The 22,263-nt window shown below is 38.0% G+C and overlaps 1 protein-coding gene across 5 annotated transcripts in view; it reads left to right on the forward strand.

The window, feature by feature from the left end:
* LOC132916461 (hypoxia-inducible factor 1-alpha-like) overlaps nt 1-22,263 on the forward strand; it is a 94,747-nt gene that overhangs the window by 50,011 nt on the left and 22,473 nt on the right. For 2 of the 5 annotated variants that reach the window (XM_060976494.1, XM_060976495.1), the window contains exon 2: nt 10,343-10,425. The exons of the other annotated variants lie outside the window; for them this stretch is intronic. The gene's annotated coding sequence lies outside the window, so the exon portion shown is untranslated. The remainder of the gene's footprint in view (nt 1-10,342; nt 10,426-22,263) is intronic. 5 annotated transcript variants of the gene reach the window in all.

The raw sequence follows: 22,263 nt of genomic DNA on the forward strand, positions 1-22,263 counted from the left end.
GATGGCTTTCGACTTATAATGGACAAAATATAATACTATTATATTACAATATTATATATTACATTATAAGACTGGTTAGAACGCTCGTTTTTTAAATATTGTATTTTGTCATTAGGTGGTATTGACAATACCCGCAATCACTTAGTTGCCAACCCAATATTTGCAAAACGAGCGTTCTAACCAGTTTTATAATATAATATATAATATTATAATATAATAGTATTATATTCACCTATCAATACCACCTAATGACAAAATCCGCAATCACTCAGTTGCTAACCCAATACATAGCTAAAGAACGAGATCAATATCTTTAACGAAAGTGTGAAAATGTATACGTTCGTGGTTTTGAGATGAAGAGATGATATCGCGTAAATCGTTAATCACCTTCTGTTAGAAACGTAGTATCATTTGTTTCATTTTTTCGGATTCTATCGATCGTTTAGAGTTCCGTTAAAAAATCAGCATTGCTATTCCCACTGGTGACAGTGTAGTGGGAAAGTACGCGCGTCCTTTCTGATCGCAAGCGGCAGATACTGTCAAATAGAAGAGAGATAAATATTTCAAAGAAAGACCATTTAAAAATTTCAGCTTCTTACGAGCACTCGTCAAAAATCGGCATCGCCGTTCTTTCGATTACAAGTACGGTATCACGAAAGGAGCTTCGTTTTTCTTTTTTAATTACAATCGACGGATAATCGGCAAACGCCATTTCATCGTTTAGCAAAAACAGATGCCTTTCGCTTCATTTGCACGAGGCATTGGCCTGTATAGGAGAAATAGAAGAGGATAGAAATGGAATATCGATATTAAATTGCACGAGCAGGCTGTGCGGTAAAAATCGAGCACAATTTTGCGAAATTGCATTGAAACCGACGGCCAGGATTGCGAGCTGGTGCACGCCCTTGTTCCCGAAGGTAGGAAATTGCATCCATTAGCAAATTACTCTTACCTACTTTAGCTATGCTGCAAGTTGCTACACGTAAGGGTCTACGATACAAAAAAGGAGTATCGTTATCTATATTGGTCAAGGTAAAAATTAATTCGCCCGGAATTTTGTTCGAGTAAAAGCAGCTTGTGTGTCGTACGTGATTATCGAACGATACGACGTGATGTACGCATCGAGATCGGTTTATCGTAGCGTGGACGTTCGTTGAAACGTTCTTTCAAAATATCTCAACGTCCGGAGTTTGCTTCCGGTAAAAATTGTATAAACTCTTATTTAGCATGAATTCGTTATCCGAGAATGAGATATTTACTTTGTTATCTTTTTAGATTTTTATCTTCCTGGAGAAAGATTTTTGTTTAAGAGGGAAGAAAAAAATAATAGATTAAGATGAAATTCAATCTACGGAGAAGAAAAATGTTATTCGAAAGGAAATTACCGAATGCTATTTGTTCAAGAACGATAGAATTGGGTGGCAGTTGTTTGCGTAGGCGTAGCGTGGATTACCATTAGTTTTGCAATGAATATGCAAAAGGCAGTGTTGCAAAAATTGTGTAGTATAAAATATCGTTGCTTTAATTCGTGGATATCGATGGTGAAAGAAAGAAAATTCAAAAATCATAGAACCATGGAACATTTCGAGAGAATAAATAGGCTATTCAACATCATCCATCGCTTATCGATTGGCAAGCTATAAATCGGCTTTTCGTTGGCGGTGTTCATTTAACAACAGCCTATTAATCTTTGAATAATCGATATTATTTGAATAATAGCAACATGATAGTATGAATATGATTTGTAAACGATAGATAAATCGTTAAGCTGTTGTTCTTTTGAATCTTCACAAACTCTACCTCTCTTTAATGCATCTCCTGTGACATATCGAAAAAGTTTTATCACTTTCGATGGTATAACTGGATCGCAGTCATACTAATCCGATGCAGGTCTCTGGTACTGAAATCTCTGGACGTATGAAACGACGTATCGTGAAATCGAAGGGCGCGTTTCTTGTCGCTAAATGTCAACGCTCACTGTATTGAATCAGTTAACTTTTGATACGCCAATAAAATTCAATAGCGTAATAAAATTCAAGTGTTCAATAGTATAATAAAATTTAATAGTGTTGGCGTTCGTTTGATGTATACGCTTTTCCATTTTATATTTCCTTCGCATCGTAAGGTTCCAACTTTTCAAATGAACGATGGAAATGGAATAGCAAGGATGCTATTGAATTTTGTAACGTTTACTCGATATTTGTAACACGTGTGATCTCGACAAATCGTAGTTTCGAACAGGATTCTTTGCGCAATCCAACTAATAGGATTATCGAAATTTTACGATAGAGCAAACGAAATATTTTCACGTATTATCCAACTCTGCCGCTTGAAATGACATAAAATTGCGACAGCATGAAAGAGAAATCTGTGATATACGATTGGTCGTTTATTAGTTCGTTAACATTGTTAATTTGTAAATTACAATACGAAAGTGTTCCGTAATATGGATTTTAGGATTCTGTCAATTTGTAGACTCTGGAAAATGAATTGTATAAAGCAAACAATAATTATTGCTAAAAGAATTTGACACTCAACTACGCGCATTATTATGCATTGGAATTATTATGCATGTATGTATGTACGTATGTATGTATATGTACATTTGTCATAAGAGTAAGTTGACATATTTTCAGTAATTAGCGTAGAAAGTGGACGTGTGCATTCACGTTAAACCGCGAAACTCGTTAAGTAACGACCTTTGTGTTCGTTTTATGCAACCGATAGAATTCTCACGGAGATAGTAACCAATTAACGAGGAACAATCGTGGCAGCAAATTGTCGTTTCTGTCGAGCAATCTCGCACTGCGATGATATCGCGTGTGTATATGGAGATCGTTAATCATATGTAACATGGAGGTGATGGGACGAGCGTAATTACATGCAAGAGAAGGAGATAATTGGTCGCCTGAAGTGGCATTAGTAGGTCAGATGCGTTAAATCTGGAACTTTGTGCTCTGGTTTGTTTGTACAGACAAGGAATGAGTCATGAAAACGTTCGTATCGTCTGTATACGATTTCCAGCGGCTAATGACACCAACGTGAAACTTCAACTATTTGAGTTAACAAAAAGAGGCGGTGTTTTGGATAAGCTGACTTTTTGACGATCACACGCTTATATTTTTTCAATACGATCGTACCATTTATCGTAAGTGAAATAATATCAGCGAGAATAGGAAAAGACGATTAGTGGATTCTAACGATTCTATAAATTTTTTCCTTCGTGAAGTCGCACCAACTTTTTAATATGTTAAAAAGTGTTATAAGAATGAGGATAGTCTGTACTTTCATATGTTTGCAATCTTCGTGCCTATCTTAAATATTCAATAATCACAACCATAAATCATACGTCGATAAAGGAAAGATAATATTATAAAACAAATACTTTATATTTGTTAGTATTTTAAGTCAAACAAGTCACGCCAGAGATTCTGCTTCCTCAAAGCAGGAAAACATCTTATTACGAAATATTTACAATGCGTATCTGCTCGATGAGTAGCACAATGTAGCTGATATTCCTTCATCGATATAGAGCAATTGTCAAATTTACACTCGTCAGAATATAAATTGCACTTACCCAGATCGAAAAACACATTGTTTCATCGAAGGAAATTTACTCGGTAATTTTACAAAGAAAAAAATCGTCGTTCTTCGTTAATATCTTTTCCGTATTATTTCTAGTAATCTATGTTTCGAATAATAATTAATCGTTGCGCTTTATGTGTTTTACTTTGCATAGATAATCGACTAATAGGAAAATATACGAAAAAACAACTAAAAAATCTATTAATATTTTTTTTCTATCACCTATATTTCCAATAATAGTTAATTAATCGCTACGCTTTATGCGTTTTACTTTGCGCAAATAAACGACCAATAACATATAACATATAAGAAACATATAAAATTCCCTGGTTATATAAACGTAACAGCGTGGCTGTTCTCTCGTGTGCAAGGTCGGTTCGAATGGAGAAGCTGCGATCCTTGGAATATATTCGTAGTTGCTCCAGAATCGCGTCGATTCTTTTTTTAGACCAGCCATAGATTGTCTCGACTACGTTTTGTCCAGCTTGGTCGGTATCTAGTATCTACAGTAAAAATTTTGATCGCACAGACTCTCCCTCTGCTACGGTTTTCTTCCAACCATTTTGTATTAGTTCGATGTTAATCTGACAGTACGTATGCAACTGACTAAACAATGTCCAAAACGAAGACGTCGTTAATAGTTTCTTGGCCTCTATCGACAGCTGTCCACACTTTGCCGCACTTGTGTCCTTCGTAGCGAACCACATGTGTGTATTTCGTATAAAGAACGCGACGACCGATATAAAACCTTAATCAGTTCTTGATTAACACGATCTCTCCAACTAATTGCCGTATACGTTTCATGTATTATCGTTGCAGGTCAGTTTATCGTCAAGGCAAAGATTTTGCCAGATTTCCAATCTTTCTGAGAAGAAACGTTTCTTTCTTTTGGTCCACGGGTTTACTTGCAAATACACTTGCGAATTTTTACGCAGATTTATATTTTTACAGATACGAGATTAAAGAAGCGGAATTTAAACGAAGATTCGTTTTATCTGTGAAACGTCGTAACTGGTATTCCACTTTGCGTGTCTTATACATCTTTCCGTATCGTATGGCTTTCGCACGTTGTTGCACCTTCGAATTTTCCCCCCTAAGTGGATACAAATTTCCAGTTTACTCGGAAAATTTTTTCTACGCGGTCTTTTAACCGATGGTTCGATTCGCCGTGTAACGTTTCCTTTAACCATCGTCTGTTTTGGTTTTACTCGCAGAAAAATTAGCGCCGACCATCGGGTGTGATTCGTATCGAAAATAGATTGGCTTTAGTGTGATGAAGATTGAAAAGAAAAGTTGCAACTATATCGTTATTTAATCTGGAATTATTTCATCCTATATCGTGATACGCGCTTTGTATGTTACAGTCATACGATACGTTGATACTACGAGTGATAGAAATTTCTTTTATGATATATCGACCGTGTATCCACTATGATTTTATTAGTAAATCTTAAAGATAAATGTTATAGGACTGTGCGGTAGGTCTGAGTCGAAGCTATTAAACAAGTACATTAGAATTATCTGTTCAACTTAAACATTTATATTTACTATTTATATCTTTTCTTATCGTATATTATCGTGCTATACTACAAAGATTATTGGGAAGTGTCGTCGCTTCCTATAACAATTCCTTAGATTAACGACATCACCTTTTACATCTACGATACAAATTTAGCGACACTAGTTAAATATTACCATTGATCACTGAGTGTACTACATTCCTGTCGATTTAAATCCTCATGGTCCGTGCTGATTATCATTATGTCGTACATTGCACACGCGCAGATTATAAGAGAAAAAATAAAAAAAAAATTATATTATTAATTTATAAGGAAACTAATCTCGACGAGCTTATTTTACATGTCTACAGTGAGACGTGATGGTTTCGTCGAGAAAAAATTACAATTTCAATTTCAATTTACATAATTATACATATAAGAGGCAGCGCAATCGTGACAGTGTCTAGTGTCTATCTGAGGTATGTTTATTCGAGGAGTAAGCGCTAGAAAAGTTTACGCTGTTAACTTTGTTGACGCGATGACATCCTTTGGACGTTTGTATATTCAAATTTCGAAAAAATCAGAAGCATCGAAGATGGAACAACCGCGTTGAATTTATCGCTCGTTGAATCTACGTTTATCGCGATTAATATGCAATTATAGAAAGACGAATGGATCTAGTAGTGAAATAGTTCTACATATCCGATACGTATGCATTCACTGACGCACATGTTTGTACTTGAAAATGGATTGCATAAATAAGTGTCGTTATCGTCCCGAAAGAAAATGTAAATCGAGCACATAATATTGTTTTTACGTAATTCGCGCATTCTATTAGTTTCTATTGTTATCAACATTCACGAACCGTGTTTCTTGTTTCTTTATGCAAGTTTCAAGATTTTCTTCTACCAGGTTGACCTTTCGTGTTAATTGCAGGAGAGCAATTTTCTCAACATTGACATATAATAGAACGTGTAATATATACGCAATATGCGAAACGTTGGTATATTTTTACTGGCATATATCGTATGTACTATAATTTCGTCTGGAATTGTATTTTGAATGACGCAGCAATTTCGTGCGATTTTTCACTTGCTAGGTAAATCAACTTTAGAGAAAATGTATATTTTCTATATACATACTCGATTCCTCGAAACGTCGAACTAGCTAAAACGTGCGATTTATTCTTCTCGCGCACTTTCAACGAGATTTCGAATTATGTAAACGATAGAAGCTCGCATCTCTCGGCCATATTGCCGCAGGAAACAGGCGAAATTGATAAAAAACAGAAAACCTTAGAGATTATATCTCGAAAAACATGGAATCTTCGATAACTTTTGTTTTTGCATTCGTCGAATAAGAAATTCATAACGTTTGCCTATTTCTTTATATTCCTTGATAAATAACACACGAGTGGAAACGTAATTAAATCGAACGATACGACTTTTTTGTTCGCTGTGCACGCGATGTTAATCGCGAGATCGATCGGCAAAGGCTATCGTGAAAGCTTGAGGTCTAAAAGCACACCAGGCAGTTTCGTGCATTTCGGTGCATATTTCCACGATCGCCAGTCACGCTGTTCTTTTTTCCAGCTTAAAAATACTTTGTTGCGAGTCGGCCGAGGGAAACCGAGATTTATACGGCGCTTGGATCACTTTCGAGAATATAATTACGATAATCTATTTGTTTCTTTATTTATTCCTCTCTTGTGATAAAAAAAAAGGAAAGGACGGACAAATAGATCCGAAGACGAAGATGAAAGATGTCGAATATTTTAAAACGTAATTTGTAATTGTTCGGTACGGAGTAACGCCTCTACGTTTCTGTCTCTACAAATTTTCTCTGCAAGAGTCCTTTTAGGGATATAGAATCCAGAAGGTTGCGTTATTGCCGAACAAACGATAGTTTCACTATCTGTCGAAATCGTGACTTACGATACAAAATACAATGTACTATACTTTTGTACAGTGTGAAAACGAAAATAAGAATATTATTACAATTTTTGCAATATTCCTACGTTACCAATATTCGTTGTCAAATTTTTTGACAGGTATACTTTAAGAGAGATTTATTATTATGTATCACAATTAGATTAGATTAACAACGATGATGTTCTGTCTGTAATTATGATAATGATAACGAGATCCTCGTGAATTATTCGAAACGGTGACAAACGTATGAAGAACAACAAAGTCAAGGATGAACCAATACGTGAAAATCTGTGTATCTGCCATCGTCTAGTACATGCAGCTGCGTTCACAGAAAAATTTCTCGCATCGATTTCAGCGCATCTTCGAGCCACTCGTTGTTTCACGCGGACGTGGTCCGATTGACAATCATCGAGACACATACACGCGGAAATTCGGCGAGAAAGGGCGGAAAAGAATGGTCGGAAGTCCGTATCCGTTCGTAACTGACTACACGAAGAGATTATAATTCGTGTCACGCGTTTTTAGTCTCCTCCGAGTATACAAGATGCGTACAACCATGCGCGACATGTTCGATGCTGATAAATTCGATCTCGCGTGTTTTTTCCTTTTTCAAATAATGGAAATCGCGATACGTGGGATGTCTGCGCTTGTTTATTTTCTTTTATTTCGAAGATTTCGTGCTTAGAGTAGTAAGGATTACGTAGGTAGAGATGTTAAAGTCTCGGTGTTGTGCATCGGCGCGTGTCCCAGCCGCATGTTTTTATTATCACAAATTTTAGGCTCGAAGGTAACATTTACGCTTTAGTGATATCGCGTGAGCCCGTGTCACTTGCACACGTGCAAAACGGCCTTTAAAAATACTTATCGCCCAGTTAAGTTTTATCTCGACACATTTTATTGGCTATGTTTCCTTCTTTCGCGTGTGACTGTTCGATTAGATTCGATTCTCCTAGTTACTCTGTACAGCGTACCTAGTAACATTGTAAATATTATGTTGTATTAAATATTATATTATATTCACTTATTGCGATTAATTTCTCCTGGGTATTACATCATATCGACATACTAATATTTGTTAGCACATAATAATATATCAATAAATCTAAATCGATGAAATATATATTGTATCTATAATAACGACAATTAATATACGCGCGAAAAATATATTTTCCGATGTCGTTGGAGAAATATAACGGATGACGAGATTTATAATTGCCAACGATCCTATTGAAATCGTATTAAATCGTAATTTGTATCTTTACGTGTATATGTAATATCAATCGGTGGCCATCGATTCTCTTTAGAAAATGCATCGTGTAAATGTAATGTTATTAATAAATCGCCTCTCGTTATCTCGAGTAACAAGATTAGAAGATCGTATAAATAAAAGTATAGCAAACCCAGTAAGTTTTGTTATCAAATCATCTTACAGTTTATTGCACGCTTCTGTTCCACTGCAAAGAACGTTACAAGAACTCCAACTCTTTACAGCGCGGAGCTTTGTTTTATTTTTATCTTCGTCGATAAAAATAGGGAAAGTTAAGGCGTATAAATAAATTCGTAAACATCGATAATCTTTCTCTTTTCGAAAGGAAACCTTTTTCGTTTCGAAAGGCTTCGCCGCAAAGGAGTATCGGAATTGTCAGTGGTCTATTGCGTTAGAAGATTCTTGGAAAGGGTTAATACAGTAAAGTAATCCTGCTTCAGCTATTAGAAAGAAATAAATTTCGACTTTGCAGATATCGATTTTAGAAAAGGAAAAATTTTACTGACTGTTAAAAAAAAAAAACTGACTGTTAAAAAAAAGTTAACCGACTGTAGGCTGACGTAAAAATTTATACACATGAAGATAGGATTAAAAACGTGGAATCAGACGGTAAAGTGAACGGTACGTGGGAGAAAATCATTATATCTATTTGACATTATTACAGCGTTCGTCCGAAGCATTCAGAGGGATATCTGCTCGTTACTCGTAATACGAGGCCGGCTGATATAAGTACAGCAATTTTCAACGTGTTACGGCTACCCAAAATAATACGGCCGCCTCCAAAATTCGACAAAGATTTTTTGGCTACAATTGGCGCAAATTTACAATTTAGTTGCTTGGCTCGTTAACAGTGAAAAAGAAGGAGGGCTGCTGTAAGTCGCTCGAAATTGAGGCAATTAGAGGGAGCAAGATATTTCCAGCATTTTCTTTCGCTTTTTTCGTAGCGGTTCTTGAAATTAAATTTTTGTTTTTTACACGGGAGAGGAAACGGAGGAATGATGCCTCGTAATAAGGTCGACATAATGAGAAATATAATTATTTAAGTAGTATTTGTATCGAATAGCTACTAGAGGAGAGGAGTTGTTTAATACGTAAGGATTTCTAAAATCATCTCGTCAATTTCTTTCTTACTGTCGAGTAGATAGGATAAATTTAATTGCAAATACATGTACGAAATGAAGATGAGAAGTTCTGAAGGTATATCGTTCTCGTACAAACAATTTTAACAAGATGATTTTATTTATACTCTTCTATGTGTGTTTAAGATTAGCGACGATTAAGTCGATACTTTTATAATATTTCTTATCTTCGCTAAACTGAATCAACATAAAGCTTTATTAGATTATGCTACTATCGTTCCATCTTATGTAAACAAATAATCAATATCTATTTTAAATTATTAAATGTAAGAATTATCGAAGCTTATTATAAATAAATATATATATATACATATATATATATATATGAATTTTATTTTCACGCGATATGTCAAGTTTAGATAAAAATTATTCGTCTTGACGAGCGAAACATTTTCCAAATTGTTATTATATAGATTGTTTATTACGTAGATATCGCTATCAGCGTACTTCTTATCAATTACTAACGTTATCAATTTATTACCAATTCGTATTTTTCGCAAACCTTGGTTTTCCTAATTAAACGTAATTATACGTATTGTATACCGCTGTAATCTGCTTAGAGAAAATTGGATCTCAACGGTGGAACAAGGAAACAGAGGGACGTATCAAAGAGTACGAGATGCGCGGGCGAAAAAGACACGAAAACTCTCGCGAAACGAGAAACCAACAGCGCCTATATAACACAGACGAGTTCCTACTATCATCGTCGGGTATTTTTAAAAAGTAAGAAGCTTCGCTGTTGTACGACACGTGTAAACTTCTGTTTCCATTCTCGAAATTGAATAATTTGTACACTGACGGAATTGTTCGTAGTTTGAACAGTTCCTACCAACGTACACTGTGCACGATGCACACGTAACTCGCAATAAGGAGATAGAGACCCGCAATTCAAGGAATTAACGCGTAATTTTAATGGAACAGGGACAGAACAAAAAGGGACTGGAAGAGAGTTGTCGCGTGCAGCAGTGGATGTCCTGATGAAACTCGGTTGCACATAGTAGAAGGTGAGAACGGTCAGACGGCGTTACTATGGTCTGGCTACGTACCGTCTGTTTCTACTTGCTTTTCACCGTACAGCCATCTCTAGACTAAAGCGATCTACACGCTGCAACGTGTTATCCGCTTGATTAGAAATTTGTAATTATATCTGTAATCGTAGCTAGGTATATATATTTGATCATTGTTGTTTTTATTGTTAAATCGAAATTAGATAGCGGCTTAGACACTGATAACGATTTATCTACTTTGATAAATTTATGAATCTGTTTTGTAAAATAGCGGATCTCCAAGGTGAGTCTCCTCTTTTCTCGAATTTCTTGATTTTCATGAAACACCTAATCGTGTCAAATATTAATCGATAGACTATGTCAACCGAGCTGAAACATTATGATGCATCGAGATCGTTGAACGAAAAGAAGGACGTAAAACAGTACGATCTTTGTTTAACGCTCCTCGATAAGCAAACGATCCACTTCGATACGAGTTTATCAGTTTGATTTCGTAGCTCTCTCATAGCAAATATAGAAATCCTTCCTTCGAGCAGATGCTTATACGGCTAAACCTATGAATTCCAATTTTTATCCAACGTCCAGATCTCCGGTATATTTTTCCAGCAGGAAATTCATTTTATCGTCGATGAAGCGGAGAAGCATACACTTTGCTAATTTTCACGGACAGGATTCTCTGTAGCATCGATCGAATGATGTATTCATAAACATTTGGAGAGGCCCTTAAAGGACGAAATTATCCCGTGGTAGTTAATGACATCCATCCGTCGAAAGTTCGTAAAAGCGACGTGAAATTGCGAGCAATTCACATCCATTACTTGGATACGGACCGCGTTAAATATAACAGCGAACTAGCAGTACGGTGAAGTATACGTTCACCCTTCGTCCCTAGCGTAAAACCAAGCCAGACAGAGGAGGGCTGGATGATGGGGAACGGGATGAGGCAGCATTGGAACGTGGCTTCCACGAGTACCAACCAGATCTCCCTTTTGCTCCTTTCTCCCTTTCCCTGCCAGGATTTCGGGACTGGGAGAGGGAGAACGACGGCAACGTTGCGAAGGTCACCTTCCTCTACCACCCTCACGCACCCTAACGAAGGGTGGTCATGGTCGAACGTGGTTCATGCCAGACAGAGAACACTGCTACTGAAGAGGAGGGTGACTGGGATAAAAAGGATGCACGAAGGCGTGTCCTGCGGGTTTTTCATACACCTTGAGAAGCAGCTACGTGCGAGTCCTCCAGGACGAAAAAATATCTCGTTTAAGTAACGAGTTGAGAGTAATAATTTCCTTTTTTTTTAAACAACACACGTAGAAGTTATAAAATATTCGAGTTTACAACGCTGGCTGTATAAATAGAAAAAATCGTTGTAAATCGAAATCGGCTTGAAATTGTTCGGCTTGTAATTACTCCGGAAAATATATAAAAATTTAGAAGATTTGTTATATTTCGAATGATTAAAACGAACATTTTATAAAAATTAAGAGAGAAGTGAAACTTGTCATAATGTAGTTGGTTGAATTTGTACGTTCTTCCCTATATATATATATATAGGATGTTGCAATTTTGATATACAATTGTTGCTTATTGTTAGGCTAAACAGTTTAGTCCGAAGCTCTGAGATGAGAATTTTTTTTTTTATTTCAATGACTTGTATAAATTATCAAATATCGAGCTATGTACACTACTGCAAAAAGAATTTGTTTTAACATTTGTTTCGAAATTGGAAACTGTACAATGTGAACAGGTATCGTTCCACTTGATATTTTATACAACGAAAAGAAGCGTTAATGTATCAACACGTGTCGTTTGTTACAATCTATCTCAAATATTGAAATTCTATTAAAAATAAAGAGTATGTAAATGTAATACGTTTGAATTCTTGTGCATGATTGTTCTTTATCGTTAGACTAGAAATTCGGGATATTTGAGATTGCCTATCACACGGTTATCAAGATCACGTTGATAGATACAGTTATCTAAACGCGTCTCGCAATAATTGGTATGTTTTTTACCAGCGATTTATTTATTCTGGCCGAACCTTGAGATAGTAAGTACATATACTACAGTTTCCTTCTAGTTTCACGTAAGCTGAACGACTCTTTTAGACTCTTTTAGACTTTAGAACGCGTGTATTTTCCGTACCGATAAATTACCATTAAAACGATGAAATTTCTGGTGCTACAGATGGCATCGTTTCGTAGGTCAGTTTCAACGAAGCGTTCTCGTTCCCCTTTATACTCGGACACTACAGATGCCTTTGCAGAAAACTAAACAAATGTTCTAGAAAGAAATTAATAGACCTGACACTCGAAGCCAAAAACAAAATTCTAAATGCGTATCGTCGATCGCCCACAGGCCTTCACAATACTCGCTCAACGAGCGAACCTGGCCCAAAAATAATATTCCACGAACCAACGAAATTCGCTCAAGTTGCTTGTTTATCTACGATTCACGGAGGAATATTACCGCTGCAACTACGAAAATCTCGCCTTAAATAGATCTCGTTCACGTCAATCCACCCTTGTGCGAGCAAAAGTTACACCGACGACGATCCAACAACAGCGAGCGAGCCAAATCGTCGAAAAGATGGACGAAGAGCCAAACCATGCACCTGGTCACTGTCTGCGTCGTTTTCCTCCTTTCCGCTCTTGCTGTTGGCTAATTTTATAAAAACGTCGGTACATGCAACCGCCTTAGATGGAGAACCACGCCCGAAGCCGACGAAGAAGCGGCTAGACGTCCCGTTCCCAGGCAAAGAAAGGGAAAAATAACTAGGTAGACGTGGCTGGTGGATTGGCGGGGAAGTCGACGTCCCTCGACCCACGACCACGAGGGAGGATAAAAAGAGCAATCGAAAAGAAGGAGGAGGCGCTCGATTAAGAAATAATGAAACAAAATGACAGTGTGTGGTGGCCCAGCGATGGAACGAGAGCGGGATGAAGAGGCGGAGGAGCACGAGGGAGGACAGGAGGGAGAGAAGCAACTCGAAGGAAAGAGAGGACAAAGTCTGGTCGATTGGACGTAGTACAGTTTGTGCGTGTGTGTATTCGAGGATAGAGAGGGGCGTGATGATTTACGATTCTCGGTTGGGCAAGAGCGACGGAGACGAGAAACGACGAAGAGCAACGGAATGAATGTGGCGGCGGTGTTGGAGGTGGCGGAGGCGGAGGAGAAACACCGGATAGAGTTGTGTGGAATGGAAACGAAGAGACGGCGAAGCAAAGTGGTGGCAAGAGGAGGTTTTTGGCAAAGAGGCGAGAAGAGAAAGGGGAGTTCCGTGGTAAAAGGGATTCGGTTTCGCAGCGACGGGGAAGTAGTTTCGCGAGAGAGCGAGAGGAAGAGGGAGAGAGCGAGGGGAACCAGAAGAGGAACGAGCAGAGAGTCGGCTGTGGCGGTCGGGTACGACTGGCGGTAGGGGAGAGAAAGAGAGAATTCGGGGCTGTTGACCGGGCTTCGAATTCGAAAGGCTCACGCAGGCTCGCAGTGAGGCAGGACGCGGATGCGCGACGTTGCCGACGACGTCGACGAGGACGACGAAAACGGCTACAACGCAGTCGCCGACACCGCCCGAATTTCATGATGCCTCGCTTAGGTGCGACAGACCTTGCCTCTGCTGCATCGTCGAATTCTGCACTGAGTTGCTAGGGCGATACTCGCTCGTTCCTTTTACCCACCGCTGGCAAATGTATGGAGTATATACAGGGTGGCTTCTTGAATATATATAAAATACAAGCTTTGATTGTAAATGGATGCAAGGATCGTGTTCAGATGGATTCGAGATTCGAGTAATTATTCGTTTCTGCAAACGCAACGAGGAGTAAAAGAGTTGTTCTATTTAACAAGGATATAAAAATTGGACGTTGTTTAGGTATATCTGTTGAATTAAATTTCCACTAATTTCTTTAGCGTAATTGTTCCATTAATGGAATATATTTTTAAACTGTGCATATTTCAAGTCACGCGAAGGTTATTAGATCAGCCTTGACCTCTGACATTATCCTGTAAAAAAAAGAAAAAAGAAGGAAAGACGACGTTCTTAAAATCATGAAAGATAGAACCTCGTTTTATTTTCGTAAACTTCGAAAATTTTCAAATTATACGTATACACTGGTCAGCGGTTTACTTTAAAAATCTAGAGCACCAAATTCTCCGCTTCGTGAAAAATACAATATATAGAACGCATTTATTGATTTAATGACAAACTGAAAAAAGAAATAAAGATAACGTGCTTTTGTTGATGCAAGTATCGATCTCTCGACGTTATCGAACCAATCTTTAAATAATGTCAAAAGTTTATAGTCGCGAGTTACATAACAGACTTATACAATGTATTTGCAAATTTATCGTAATCCATATTTTTTTTTTTTTTTTCGTTCACGAGGTTAAAACATGCAGAACGCAACGAAAATAAGGCAAACGAAATTTCAATTATGCACGTATCGCGAGCAGGTCTTATCTTGAGAGTCTTATCACTGAAGTTATCACAGAGTTTGTTTTCATTTCTGCATCGACGAGAAATAATTGAAAATCGTTGTAAGCAAACACTTGCAAAATTTATAATTAACGCGTCCACTCTTCGGCCAAATTTCTTAAATCTGTTCGTCGTATCTTTCCGTAAGCAACTCGAAGATTCTTTAATTTCTACAACAAAATTCTCTTTCAATTTGCGTGTTACATCCAATCGTAAAGATAGAACAGAATATATATTGTTGGCACGGCCAAACTTTTCTATATCTTCGATGAATTTAATCTACTCTAATCTTTATCTCTGAATCTTATCAGTCTCTTAAAAACCTTTCTCGTTGACCATTTAAATTACATGACAGATCTCATCAAAATTTCGATTGCTTCTTCTATATCTATAATATTTTTTAGTTCAAGTTCTATCGTCTTCCTTTCTTAGAAACAATTAATCTGACAACCAATATTCTTCCTTTTATTTCGTAGAATTGGAAAATGATGCATCAGTCCGAGTGTTTGTCAAACAACGAAATGTTCCGTTTGACAAATATCGATATTAGTTAGATAGCAACGAGAATTAAAGAAAAAGATATCCATTGGCCTGCAATATACGTTTCATTCATCGAATGATAAAACTCCGACACAAATCACCTATTCAAACTTTTATAAAACATATTCAATAGCGAGAGATATCAAAGTTTAGTGGAGGGAGTTTATTACCAAAAAAAGTCGGATAATCTTTCAGAGAAGAGCACACGAATCATCGGTTTCCATGAAATCAGAACCTTCGTATTCCCAGGGAATTTGGAAAGTTTCGGATTAAGAATTTCCAGCTTCCAGACGACCGAACTTGTAAATTTTCAAATTTCGTTGGTATCTAACTTCGATTAACGCCACTTTCAACTTCTCGAGCTTCAAAGTTTGAAAATTTCAATACGTTCGTAAAGCTGTGGAAGTGTAGTAACGTGGAAATTTCGAACTTGCAAGTTCGCAAATTTAGAAATTCGAAGGTACGGAGAAAGCTTGTGAACTTGGAAATTTGAAAATTTGGAATTGCGGAAGTTTGTAAGCATGGGAATTCGGAAATATGGAAATTTGGTGATTCGGGGACGCGCTGGTATACCGCGAGGATTTGCAAATTTCGAAGTTTGCAAATTTAGAAATTGGAAGATGCGTAGCAAGTTTGTAAGCTTGGAAATTTGAAAATTTCGATATCACGGAAGCTTGGGAATTCGGAAATATAGAAATTTACATGCACCTAGAAATTTGATAATTCGAGAACGCGTTGATATACCGCGCGCATTTCCAACTTTCGAAGTTTGCGAAGTTAGAAATTTGAAGATGAGCAGCGAGTTTGTAAGCTTGGAAATTTGAAAATTTCGATATCACGGAAGCTTGGGAATTCGGAAATATAGAAACTTACATGCACCTAGAAATTTGATAATTCGAGAACGCGTTGATATACCGCGCGCATTTCCAACTTTCGAAGTTTGCGGAGTTAGGAATTTGTAAATATGAAAGTTCGTATAAACTATTTAAAAAATGTCGAAGCGTGAAAGTTTGCCAGCCTGAAAGCGCGAAATCGTAGAATTTTGTAAATTTGCCATATCACGAATCCGCACCGATTCTTATCATCGAGCCGATGTTCGCGAACGATACGAAAAACGGAAGAGAGCTTGCGCCTGTGCAGTGTTCGCGTAACTCGGTTTCATCTGGCGACCTTGAACGTGTACCAAGCGCAAAGACACAGAGAAAAAGAGAGAACCGCCAGGAGGGTTGGAGTCTACTCTTCTCGTCATCGAGCTCCGCGTAGACCGGAGTATCGATCCTGAAACGAAGTTGTCGGCCCTATCCCATTCGCAAACCCGTGCTCTGGTAACAACCCCTTCCCCATCGGCGGGTCGAAAGTCTGGAGGCCTTGACTAGACAGAGAAAGAGAGAGAGAGAGAGAAAGGGAGAAAGAGAGAACCGGTCGTCAGGATGGGGACAACGGAGGGCGAGAGCGCGCGAGGGTCATGGATTTCGCGTCCCCGCGTGAAAACGTCGACGAATAGAGAGAAAGCGAAAGTAAAGGGGATCGAGCAGATGAGCTGGGGCGATAGAACCTTCGAAGCTTCCAATAAAACGCGCCAATGATAGCTTGATAAAGGCACTGTTCGACATTTTACGAACCATTCGTCGCAAAGATCGCTGCATAACGCGTCGTCGTGAGCTTCGCGTAGCTTGCTTTACGATGCAAACGATATTAAACGAAGCTAATTGAACCTAATCTTTGCCTCTTGGCGTCCGACTTGCCGTTTCTACGGCCTTTCTTTTATAAAGGTTTGCACGTTGCCAAGGGTGTTTCAAGGGATCGAATTGGATCGTGTTGTTGGTTTTGGGGATTGGGGAGAGCGAAAAGGTGGAAAGATGTTCGACGAAGATCGGAGTTTGGATAGAAATGGAATTCTCGATAAAAGCTGATGTTATTTGAGAACGGTTAATCCTGCTGCGTTTTTCTCGACAGTTTTCACTGAAACTGTATTTTTCTAACGATAAAAAATATTTCATTCGTATTTTTCTAGCGGTGGTAGTTAGCCAATGCTTCGAATAGTAGAATATGAAAAAGTTCTTATCGGTATGCGTGATTTCTCGTTGAAAATCCCAGTTACGTGTCTACGTTGAAACCTTAGAAATCCTTTTTGTTCGATAAGATTGGAGTCATGTGAAAATAGAAAAATAGGAGCGCCACGGGATTAGGAGATGATGCTACAGTTATATATTTTTCTCGTCCTTTCTTATTAGAACTTGAGAAATGTGGAGGCAGAAGAATGTTGTAGTTACATCAAGTTCAATTACCGTTTCTGTCTCATACGTTCGGAAACGACGTGGATCGTCGCGATGACCATGATTTTGAGATTTTTACGCGATCGATCGCGACGACTGGAAACCGGAGACAGGAATTCGACTGGAAAGTAACTTCTTACGCCGACTGCATTGTTTTCGAGCTCGTCACTCCGAACATCATCGCTATAAACGGCGTCGTATCGTGTGCAGACGCTGACGTGACCAATGGCGTTTTTTTAGATAACGATGAAATATTTTCGACCTTGAACCTTCGGCTCTAAGCTGGTCCCCGAAACTTCTGCATATTTCGTTTCCCCTTTCGGTGTCAAATCGGAGAAAACAACAACGATAAAATTTGCTCAGTTGCATCTTGCTCGCAACTCTTCGACCTATGGATATTAAAATAATCTGTTCGCTGCCCCGTTCTATTATTTATCGATAAAGTGCTATAATTGCGGCCGCATTTTCGTAACTTGCACGTTATATCACTGAGATAGTAGTTTCTTTGATTAAATGAATCACACAGATACCAGTCTGTGATCGACTTCGTCAAGGACAACTTCGATTTATAAATCTAATCGTATGTTGTGCCATTTCTTGCATAATTCGTGCAACGTCATTAGCAAAATTTTACAAGCCGCTAGTTACGAGTAACCAGTGCCAATAAATACTCTCTTGCAGCGGTTTGTTGTAGCAACGAGTTTCCTTAGAAAGTAAATTACATTTCACGATTAACTTTTCCGTAAAATCATACAATCGCAAAGAAAAGGTCTGTGACTCGTACATCGTAACTTGTCGATTCGTTGATACAGTATTTGGTTAGTATAGTAATCTGTTACGCAAGAGTGGCTATTGTTGTTGAAATTGAGAAATCTGTAAGAAGCGAAATTGATCGTTTTGAAACCCTGAATAAGCGAAGCGTATTGAAAATACAAAAGAAAAAAAATATTGATCTTCGAAAAGAACTCTCCAATGTTGTGGACAAGATAACGTTTATCGACGATATAATTTTTTTCTCCGAACATTTCACCAATTTATCGGCTATTTTTCATTGCCTCTTATCAGCTACGCTCGGTCAATTTACAAGCAATTTTTCAGTAGCTGTTTATCAATCGATATTCGATCGATCATTAAAATGACCTAGCTTTCTAATTAAATTCATTAATCGTTCACCGATGTACTTGTTCGTTCGTTGTAATTAACTTTGCGGATTCCTTGTTTCGTTATTACCTCCTCCCGATATTACAAAGGATCACCTTCGTAAACAATTTGAAAACCCCTCCTCCCCCGATCAAATTCTCTCCAATCTTTGTGCTTGCGTCAGAATTTCAATCGTTCCGCTCCTACATCGATTTTAATATTCATTTGACGAAGAACGCGCACGCAGATCTGCGTAGTTCACAAGGTAATTATCAAAATTTGAGGTTTCCTGGCTTGTGTGGTACGCTTTTCCTAGGAATATCAGAATACAGCTTCATTAAGCGTTAAATGACAGACTGATTAGAGTAAACGTAGAGGAAGGAATTCCTTCGAGAGATGATGATGTAGCTTACACTGTCTGGCCATGAATATTAAAACACCACAGCTCTTATTTAGATATTTAATAAACAGTGAACAGTTTCGTTGCTTTAACTTTGTAGTTAGTTTACTACAAGATACTAAATAAAGTAACGAGAGCTGTGTTGATACTTATCGTCTTCGGTGTGTGCTATACTTGGAGTTTTAAATTGGATAATTATTGTATTCTCTGGATCGTTAAAAATGTAAGAAGGTCGAAGACACAGAAAATTAAAAGAAAAAAGCTTTTGCGACAGTTTACCAACATTTACACGAATTATCGAAATGGTCGAAAAGTTTCTGACGCTTCGAATGCTATTGCTTCGAGCACTGTCTAGGTCAGTTTTCTCTAGCTCGCGTTCCTTAGATAACACGGATGCATCTACGAAGCTAAATACTCTTAAAACAAACTTATGAACTCGACAGTTGTAGCTAGAACACGAACCTTGTAATAAATTCTTTTTTGAGAAGACTCGATTTACACCTGGAAATTGCCAAGTTCGATAATTCTATTTTTCCACTCTGCAGCGCATAAAATGTCTAGAAACATCGAGGTATCTTTTTAGACTTTTAATGTTTCGAGAAACAACCGCTTATTCCCTGTGTCAATAAATTTCTACGTAAGTTGACCAATTTTTCAATCTCTCGAATGCCTCGGATCGTACTGTCACCCGTAGGTCAGTTCTCCCTATCTTTTCTTCGCCTCTAACGTATGTACAGTACAGTTACGCGCAAAAGCATTCCAACATTTGTGTAGACACTTTCTGTAAATATATTACATGCGTTATAGGAAACATTTTGAAATTTCATTAGCATCTCGTCAGTCTCGCGATTACATTGGCAAAGTTTGAAACGAGTCCGAAAGTACATACAGAAATTACAAGAAATCTACATTTTTTCCAAAAAGACGCCGCTTACGTATTAAACGCTGATATTAATCTAACGATTATGCGATATTTCGTGGAAACGTCGGGTAATTGGTCCGCCGTCGTAGTGGAAGATTGAAAAATCTGAATTTTAAATGGCAAAAATCATTACCTACATCCTATAGTTTTTGGAGTTTGTCAATTAAGCGATGCTTCTATGAAAACCATCACGAATCTCGGATTCGTCATAGTCGTGACGTCTGGCGCTCGTGAATAGAACAAAGCTTCGACCGGCTGGCTGCTGACAGTGGCCCAGGATCAGAGAAGGGTTCGGCCGTATTACAGCCAGTCGCTCGTCCACGTGCATCGATTCATTCGTCACGGTGCCCCGACCTATCCAACGTGTAACTTCAGGACTTTGCCGCGCCGCCTGCAAGCGCGTGTATTCGTGTGCGTATGCTAACCGCATCCCGTCACGTGTACGACGATTACGTCCCGTCTGCGTATATTTCGTCTCTCCTCCGTTCTCTCTGTCTCTCCTTCATTCACCACCTTTTTATGCACAACCACAACGTGCCAATTTATACACTGGATACCATAAGTATGAACACACAGCCGCTCGTTGCATTCGTTGGAAAACTTTAACAAATTTTACTTCGTCGAGTATCTTGCGTCATAAGCGAGATAATCAGACTACGGATTTTTATGCAAATTCACGCTTTTATAAAAATAGGAAATCTAAGCGAAAATTTGTTTCGCCGATCGGATATCATAACAATGCAATATGTTTTGTATATTTTGCCGTATTTTTATTGTATTTGCGTTTTATATGAATTCTGCGTATTTCTGCGTCTTCGAATTCCCTGTGTACACGTAAAAATGCGCGAGCTGAAGACAACAAGCTTGTAACAAGATAATTGCGAAATATAAAGACAGCGAAACGTGTTCGCTTTCTACTAAATTTCTAAAGAATAATTATTAATACTCATGGCTGACAGCGTGCACATGTGTTTGTCATGTATTAAACACGATACGCCAGTGTAACGTTCTCGATACAGCGAAAGATCTGGTGGAACTGGATGGAGAGCCTCCTGACCCTTTTGGCGAGTCGATACATTCTCCATCGTGGAGTTGTGATGAAACCGGCTCAAATCGTTTCACGGACGATCCCCGGGATACGTATCCGAAGCACGCACGACATCAGACGGGTTATATTTCATAGAAATAATAAAAACGTACGAATCGAAGATTTCACAGCGGTTTAATGAAATTAACGAGCGGCGTGGTTCGTATTGATGGGACGTTATATGATTTTTGTGGTATTTGTGGGGCTTTCGTTTGGGCGGAGGAAGATGTTCTTTCTAAAGGGTTTAATTTTAACAGCTTCGCGAATATTGATTTTTATAAAAATGCAGCTAGACGAGAGGTATACGGGAGAATCACGTGGGCTGTCGTGTCTCGAACGTTCGTTCTCTTTTGATAAAAAATTAATTTGGTAAAAATGAACTTGCATGAACGTGGTATGTAGAATATTCATGTAGGTTAGACGTCGGTTGAAAATACCTTGACTTTTGTTCAAAAATTTACCTGATAAAAATGGAGTTGGATAATTGCGGTACATAAGAGGGTTTTATAAGTAGAATAAATAGCATGTTGCTTGAATATTTATTTTATTAGTTGCTTTATAGTTTCCTTCTTTTTTTTAACGAGTATGTATAACGGTCCATTATAGTCTTTTATGACAGACCTTCTTCATCTTTGTCCTTTGTTTCTGGTCGTCTGGCCACCAGATACGTACATGCTTGAAAAAGACACGAGTGACGTAAGTTAAACGGGGACGTTCGTTTTCGCCTCGAAGGGATTTGTTCTAAGAATTATAATTAATTGCTGATACGGAGGTAACGCGAATCGAGTTCCACTTATTCTTGTTCCTTACCCCTCCAGCTATGCGGTCTACTGAGAAACGTCTACTAATATATCAAAGTTTTAATTATCGTGTAATTACTTCTGCACTAGTACAAACAATCATTGGGATTTCAAAGTTCATTTCATACAAAACTTCAATATTCTGGAAACTTTTGTAAAACCTATATTAAAACATAAATTACAAATACTTTTTTAA

The sequence above is a fragment of the Bombus pascuorum genome, chromosome 2 (assembly GCF_905332965.1).
Source record: "Bombus pascuorum chromosome 2, iyBomPasc1.1, whole genome shotgun sequence".
Taxonomy (NCBI): Eukaryota; Metazoa; Arthropoda; class Insecta; order Hymenoptera; family Apidae; genus Bombus; species Bombus pascuorum.